A 7,868-nucleotide genomic window follows, 5' to 3' on the forward strand; every position below is an offset into this window, starting at 1 on the left:
AATTGTGTGTTCTCCTCACTGATGAGGAACACAACATCTAATTTGAATGAAGCTGGAGTAAGCATCACCCTTCTATGTTATATACTTATACACACACACACACACTCATTAGACATCACACATCCACAAAGGAAGACTGAGAGGAACTGCTGGTTCCCCACTGACTCACCACCAACACTATTCCATCAACATGAAGCCATTGTCACACCATAGCAGCAGTGACACAGACAACCATTAACAACAGAACATTGGGACCAAGTCACAGTTTATAACAAAGGATTTTACACAATGAAGGTAAGTAACTGCCTTTTAGTTTTACTTTGTGATTATTTCTCACATCTTTGCTCGGTTTTGGTCTTGTTTCATGTTTAATTTCTCTGTTGTTTCTTAAATAATGCAAACAACAGAAGCTGGGAGAATCTGGGATTCTGAGACCAAAAAATAATATTTTAAAAGATAGAAAATACCGTTAGGACAATTCACAGAAAATTTCTAACAGAGTTGCAAGGAGAATGCATGCTGTGCTATTATGTCTGCCTCTGGTGTAATGAAGTAAGATCATTGTACCAAAGATCATTTTGTAAGATTTTTCATCTGATTGGTCTATGTTGAATTGTTACATGGAATCCTGCAATTGCTGTGTCTGCACACACACACACACACACACATACACATAAATTATGCAATATACTTTTGTTTTTGTAGTTTGTAGTTTAACCCCAGCTCAGCCCTGATTGAACCAAACCTGTAATCAGACATGGTCCAGTAGTATTCCTTCCATCTTTATTTCAACATAGTGTATCTAGGATCTTAATATTTCAATGTTGTTTTCCTGTTCTTAAGGTAGTGTGCTATGATTTGAGGTAAATTTAGCTGCTGTTTCTAACAAGTTGTTGTTCCCTCATTCACTCCATTATAATTATACAATTATTGTAGTAGGTGAAGAGAAATTGTAAAGAAGGAAACTGGTCGTCAGAGCTTCCAATGTTGCCCATCAGACCACCACTACTTTGTTGTTGTATTCAACAGGTCACATTTCAGGGTATACAAGACTGGTGGGAGGAGGTGAGAAAGTTTCCCTCAGGCAGGAGGCAAAACAGTGACCTCTGCAAAAAGTACCCCAGGTTCAGGTGGTGCCTTTAGACTAGATGATGGATTTAGTCTGCAAACTGAAGGACAATAACAATCCCTCTGATGGACTTCCACACGATTTCTCTCCATCAGATTTCACTTACAAGACTTTGGTTGACCTGAGACTATAGTAAAAGACATTTGCTCAAGATATCAAAAAGTGTGATTGAATTTGAAGACCATCTGCTTATGAAGAGAGAACTTCTTAATCGCATAGTCATGCTTTGAGTTTTGCATTGACGTAGTTTCAGTTAACATAGAGTAAAATGTTGCTACAGAATTGCTCAAACATCTTGTTACTATTGGAATTTAACTTCAAATCTAATTTTTATTTGACAGCAGGACGTGCCATAATGGCAGAAATACATCTATCATTGACTTACCTATCACAAGAGAAACAAAACTGGGACAGAAGACACTAAAAATGTCAGGTAAGAAGTCAAATTACTTCTTGACATAATCATTATGATATGATGATTAATTAATATGGAACTGAACATTAACACCATAGCATCAATAATAACAGTAGCCATCATCAAAATGAGTGTATTAGAGTATTAGTGTTTTGAGGGAGATTTGCCTGCTTCTTCTAGCCAGTCAAGTAACTGTGTAAAAGTTTGTTTGTGCTTAGAGTGATGTGTGTGTATTGATTGGATGTTGGGGCATTGATCACTAGGTGATGTGTGGTGTCACTGTTTAAAAAATAATTACTTTTGGATGGATTGAGGGCCAGGTTCATTAACACTAAACACTAATTAATGTTATTGTTTACTTTATTATTTCATTATTTCTTATCAAATAATAACAACCAATGAGTTTTGAACCCCAGGCTAGTCCTGGTTGAGCAGAAATTATGTTCAAAAGCATTTCAACCAAGACCATCCTGTTTCTTTACAAGAGTGGAAGTCTACATTATCTTATGCACCTTTCCGTTATTTAAGACAGTAGAGTGTGACTTGAAGGTGACTTAGCTGTTATCTTAAGCACGTTAAGTGACCACATAGATGCTCTTTTGTTGGCTCTTTATTATCTGGGCATTTTTGTTTAGCATTAGTTCAGCAGATCTATGATCAAAAACAGCAGCAATGACTATTCTTTAAGACAGTGTTGACTATCTTTCCCATTTTTAAAAAGATATATTTTCATTTCAAAATTCTTGGTAAATGTGGTATCTGAGTAGATACAAGAAGCCAGAAATATACTGAAAAGAGGGGTAGAGTTGATTCTATCAACCACAACCCCTCTCACCACCATTACTGTTACTTTATTTAGTTTATCCTAGAAAATTGAAGACAAATTTGACTTCATTAGGATTCAGCCTCAAAACAAAGGATAAACTCCACAGTACATTCTGTCTGATGCTCTACAACTTCTGCCATCCATTGCTTATATAAGAAAGAATACACAATGTTTGTGGGGGTGGTGTCTATCTTCCATTATTAGTGCTAACTATTTCTAAACTAAAGCAGTTTACTAATTGCTTAAGACAAGTTTGACATACTCTGACATGTGCAAGCTTCAGGTGAAATTAGGGAAAGCTTGCTGAAGAATTAACTGGATTGGAGGTACAAACAAACCCTAAGAGCCAGTCTTCAGTGTGGCAAGATTAATTAGTCAATTTCCTTCAAGCAGTTATTTCTATGAAGGTGATATTTGTTGGCCACAATAACACCACCACCACCATGCCATTTGTGACCTTTAGTGAAGTTCAGACATTTAGGCAAGGTTTCTGGTCTGGAAATAACATACAACCTTCCTTCTTTTCTACCCCCCACCCTGTTAGTCTTTAAACCCTTGAAAAGGGTCTTCTGACTTAAAAAATTAAAAACAAAACAAAAATACTATTACCATCTAATTAGTCAATATGTCACCACTAATTGAATAGTAATTTTTATAAACGTTATAAAGCTCCAAGCCACAGTAATTTATGAACTATTGTTTACATACAAGCTGTTAATTAATTAGTTAAGATAATTAGCCAATCTGTTTCCTTGAAGTGCACAATCTGTTTTTATAGTGATAATTGCTCTTTCATTAATGTAAATGATTAGCATTCAGTAGCTCAATCAACTGAAAGGGTGGCTGGGTATTCCATAGACACATTTACCCTTGCGCTACTTCTCGGGGCAAATCAGCAATGTGTGACGTGGCTGGAGCTCCTCACAGTTCTCGTCTAACCTCTTTCACCCACAAGGCTTAGGTTAACCTTAAACTATTGTAAAAATATTTCATCAAAATGCCATGCTCTTGGAATGAAATGAGAACTCCTAAAGAAAAGGAATTGGTCATTTCTACGTCCTGTTTTTATATTAAACTGATAACACCCCCCCCCCCCCAAAGTGCTTCTACCATTATCGTTCTTTCCTCTCCCTATCTCTACCACCTGGTTCGCGTGTTTGTCTTATTGTCTATGTGGTCTTTTGTCTATCACCTCCTTTTTCCTATCTCAAGTATCACAGATATTTTAATTCGAGGAGAGAGTTGGCTACCATTTCTAGCCGATCGAGCGACCATGTTGTCTTCCTCATGTTGCCGCCATTACTCCCATCAGCCATGCATGTTGCACGTGTGACTGACAGTTCAATGGAAACTCGAAGTCTGTTTTATTACATTCCAAACAGATTACTAACTCCGTCGTATGAATGAAACAACATCACGTTCTCTCCCTCACACACGCTCTCCTCCTCTCTTTGCACGCACCCGATCGCATACACACACACAGAACAGATGTCGGTATTTATATATGCACATATTAATTAATGAATGGTTGTATGCAAATAAATACATAAAGCTACACATTTATTCTCTGCCGCACGTGCTTATATGCATTTGCGTGTGTGTGTGTATCTATCGACACACACATACACAAGCACACGGGGGAAAAATAGACATTCCCTGTGTTGACAATGTGTAACAGTATCGTATTATACTCTACGACGGCAATTTAATAAACTAAATATGTATATACATATACATAGAGAGAGGGAGGGATACATGTATGTGTGTGTACACACACACACACACACACACAACCGGCCTCCCTCATTATGATATATAGATAGATATATAAGATGGTTGAACTGTTTATATGTCGATATATTTTATATTGTAGAATAACGGTTACACATACGTATATATCTCCCACTCAAGGACACAAAATATATGTATAAGAACTGATCGAATGCATGTGAAAAAAAAATGGTAAAAATCTACAGAGGAGAAAGTGCGTGTGAGAATTAAGAAGCATAATCTAGGATGTAGAATTTTAGATGAAGATGTTATTTCCTTCCTTCCGTCTTCCATTCCCTCCTGATGATGCCATTCAATAGTTTTTCATACCAAGTTTTTTTTTTTAGTCTTAACATTTTTTTAGGGGAAATACCAGCTCCCACTTGCGCAGTGTGTAAAATTGAGGGAGTGTGTGTGTGCTTCTATTTTATTTATTTACTAACCCCCCCCCCCTACTCTATCATTACCATTTTCTTTCGTAAAATGGTTTATTTTTCATTGAATTATCACAACAAATTATTCCTCTCCAAATTCTGGGTTTCATACCCAAGTACGGAATGATTTAAAAAAGAAATTAATTATATCAAGTCATTATTATTATTATTAATTTTTTTTTTGCTATATAAACATTAGCTATTGATACCGTTCTGTCAACATCCAGCTTCTACGTCCGACGTGCTAGAAATAGCAGCCAAGTATTCTCATTGCACCCGACTGTTTTAAAAAGGGTCATGTAATCGAAGATATGTATGGTGGGGTGGGGAACGATGTTTGTGACTGGATTCTCGGTTTTCGAGATGAGACCAATTTCTAATCTGACAGGAATGATGGAGATAACCTAGACCAGTCCGTATCTCCCGCAGATCGCACTCTTCCATCTTAAAAACCGATACACGATGTAGATATGCATAAAGACGTGGTGGTCACTGTTGGAAGGCTTTTTATGGTCCCCGAGAGTCTAACAGAAGAGAGTAAAAATCGAATAGGGACTATTGCGGGAAGTCTTCTAGTTGCATTTTTATATGGGCCTCAGAAGGTTGTATTTTTGGAAGTCGAAAGGCTAGAAATAGCAGCTAAATCTCTTTCAAATCGAACTTTACCATTAAGAAAGTAAAGATAGTGTGATATGTAGTCCTACATGTATAATACCTGACAAATATACGAGCTGGAATCTGCTAAAACGTTGGGCTGACCCCCCACCCTCAAAAAGAAACACGAGTTTTATGTATTATTTCATTGAGAATAAAGTCTTTAATTACAGTTTTTTAATATCTTCCCTGATCTTTCAATGCGTTTCGTTTATACTACGATTTGCACAGTTTTTGTGTCTGACTTGAGAGAGACTGATGTGGAACGATAGCATGTGCCTATGTATATAGTGATGCGTGTGGTTCTTTAACCATCATAAAATTGAGAGGTTAAAAGTCATAAAAATACAATGATAGATATGGCATACAAGCCTATTTACCCGCCATTAACTTAACTACTGTATCTGGGGGTAGTAGCACAGTTAGAACCATGTTTTCTCCCCCCCCCCCCCGTTTTCCTTTTCTTTGTTATCATATAGTGTTTAAATGATATAGTTCGCCTGTTAACGCTCCTCCAGCCAACAGTACCTCTTTATATCCAGCATTAGTCTTGTAGGACAACATTCGTAAATATAGAGATTATTGTCAACAGTACAGACATTGTGCCTAAGCACAATAAGGCCGAGGCATAACCATTACAAATCAACATTTACAGAGAAAAAAAATTCCCCAAGAAAAGTATCAACTTCCGCAGCAAATGACTGATTTGCCGAAATGAGAAGATGACGCAAAAGCCCCATATAAAGACATCGAAACCCTCAGACGAATAAAAGAATTTATCAGGTTTTTTTAATAAAAACAAACAAACAAAAAAAGCTCAAACTGACGAATGGGGAACGATAAGGATTATATATATATATATATATATATATATATATATATATATATATATATATATATATATTATATATATATATATATATATATTATATATATATATATATATATATAACACAGAGTGCCCCAAAATATAAAATATTGGTATACATTATCGAGGGAAAGTTAGTTCATAAATATCTTCTGATCCGCCTTTTAAAGACAAAGAATCCACCAAAAAGGCATACGCTAAGAATTCGTTTCATTCTATTATTCATTTACGCCCTTTGTTGTTGTTGTTTAGCTGAAGGAGACTTTATTAGGCATTCTAACATGGCCATCTTGTCTTCGTAGAAAAGACACTATATTTTCCAATGTGTCATTTCTTTTGAATGACTGATGGAGATTTGGCTGTTATTTCTAGCAAGATGAGACCACAGAGTCTTGTTGGTTCGTTGAACCATTAAGTTCAGCACGATTGTAACAAGTTCTTCCTCTCATTTATCTGAAAAACGAGCAAGTTCCATGTCTATGTAAAGAATCGATATCACACACACACACACAAGCGCGTCTGAAGGAATATTTGTAGAAGTTTTAATGAAAATAAATAAAAGTATTTTACGAAAATTAGGTCAAGTATTACTGAATTTATATTTAATTTGATTTGTCATTTAAAGTGACGTAGTATCTGTTAGTCTAGAAAAAGTCTAATCAATTGGATGAAAGCGAAATTAAATTGGAGGTGTGGTTCGGTGATTTAAATTTCCCGTACAATCGTCATGCTTAGCTAGATCTCAGGCTAACTGCTGGTGTGTCTTTGTGTATGTGTGTTTATGTCCCAGACTGACTGCTGTGTGTGTGTATATGTATCTACGTGTGTCACAAATTGACAGCTGTGTGAATATGTGTTTATGGAGTCTCCTACGACTATAGCTGGCAGGCAGTCAGGCAGGCGGAGAGAGGCTGCGATACGAATGTTACAGAGCTATCGCCATTGATAAACAACTATGCAAGCTGATGTCACGCCAATTCAGCAGACAACGATTAATTACTGTGGTCACATTATAAGGAACTCCACATGTCACGTGGAATAACAACACTGTTTCTCTAGCAAATGCTTATCTTTTTGTTAACATAAATATTGTCGGTCAGGGATGGTGGTGGTGGTGGTGGTGGAGGACTATCGTGGAATTTGTTTTGAAGATGGTGTTTTCGTTGTTAAACACTCCTCTCCTTTATATGACTTTATGTAGCACTATTGCTTAGGGCTACGTGTATACACTTGCTGTATATATGCCCTCTTACGCGACATGCAGCGGTCAGATGAGTGTACGGTACATATATGCACATGTCTACATGTCTACAGCAACATCAATTCAAGTCTATTCTTAGGACCACAAACACGCGCACGTGTGTGTGTCTTTTATTCTTTACTTGTTTCAGTCATTAAACTGCGGCCATGCTGGAGCACCGCCTTGAAGAATTTTTAGACGAATGAATCGACCCCATGACTTATTGCTTCTTATAAAGCCTGGTACTTATTCTATTGGTCTCTTATGCGGAGCCGCTAAAATACGGGGATGTAAACATACCAGCACCGTTTATCAAGCGGTGGTGGAGGCACACATACACACACATATATATGACGAGCTTCTTTCAGTTTCCTTCTACTATGTATCCACTCACAAGATGCCTTGCAGTGGGACTGAACCTGGAATCATGTGGTTAGGAAGCAAACTTCTTACCACATAGTATCTAATTGAATATCAAAACTGTGCAGGAGTGTTTGCACCTAATATTCTTGCCGTGTGTGCAGACTACGCA

The 7,868-nt window shown here is 36.9% G+C and overlaps 1 long non-coding RNA gene across 1 annotated transcript in view; it reads left to right on the plus strand.

Annotated features, from left to right (window-relative positions):
• Window positions 1-164: 164 nt before the first annotated feature.
• Window positions 165-7,868, plus strand: part of LOC149132583 (uncharacterized) — a 16,221-nt gene continuing 8,517 nt past the window's right edge. The window contains exons 1-2 of the long non-coding RNA XR_016244193.1: window positions 165-294; window positions 1,474-1,562. This is a non-coding gene — a long non-coding RNA (uncharacterized LOC149132583). The remainder of the gene's footprint in view (window positions 295-1,473; window positions 1,563-7,868) is intronic.

This window comes from Octopus bimaculoides, chromosome 14 (genome assembly GCF_046866305.1).
Source record: "Octopus bimaculoides isolate indiv1 chromosome 14, ASM4686630v1, whole genome shotgun sequence".
Classification (NCBI taxonomy): domain Eukaryota; kingdom Metazoa; phylum Mollusca; class Cephalopoda; order Octopoda; family Octopodidae; genus Octopus; species Octopus bimaculoides.